Source organism: Penaeus monodon, chromosome 24, assembly GCF_015228065.2.
Source record: "Penaeus monodon isolate SGIC_2016 chromosome 24, NSTDA_Pmon_1, whole genome shotgun sequence".
NCBI lineage: Eukaryota > Metazoa > Arthropoda > Malacostraca > Decapoda > Penaeidae > Penaeus > Penaeus monodon.
Genome location: NC_051409.1, coordinates 16,730,695 through 16,730,914, shown reverse-complemented (window position 1 = coordinate 16,730,914; position 220 = coordinate 16,730,695). Strand labels below are relative to the sequence as shown.

General features: G+C 31.8%; 1 protein-coding gene across 1 annotated transcript in view; it reads left to right on the top strand.

Moving 5' to 3' along the window:
• The window catches only part of LOC119588629, a gene marked incomplete at its 5' end in the record, with an annotated part of 218,878 nt that overhangs the window by 85,566 nt on the left and 133,092 nt on the right, over window positions 1-220 (top strand).

The window sequence follows — 220 nt, the reverse complement described above, 5'->3', positions numbered from 1 at the left end:
TAGGTATCAAACGTGGAAGAAGAATGATCTATCTGTAAGCATTAGGCCGTTGTCGTCGTCATCATAGCCTTATAAAAACGCAAAACAAATCTTGAAAAAATGAGGCGAGGAGAAATGAACAGGAAAATGATATAATACTTATCATAAATTTGTTAAAAATGTTAGCAAACAGAAATACCTTCTATTTTTTTCGATTTGTGCAACAACTATTCTTTTCGTT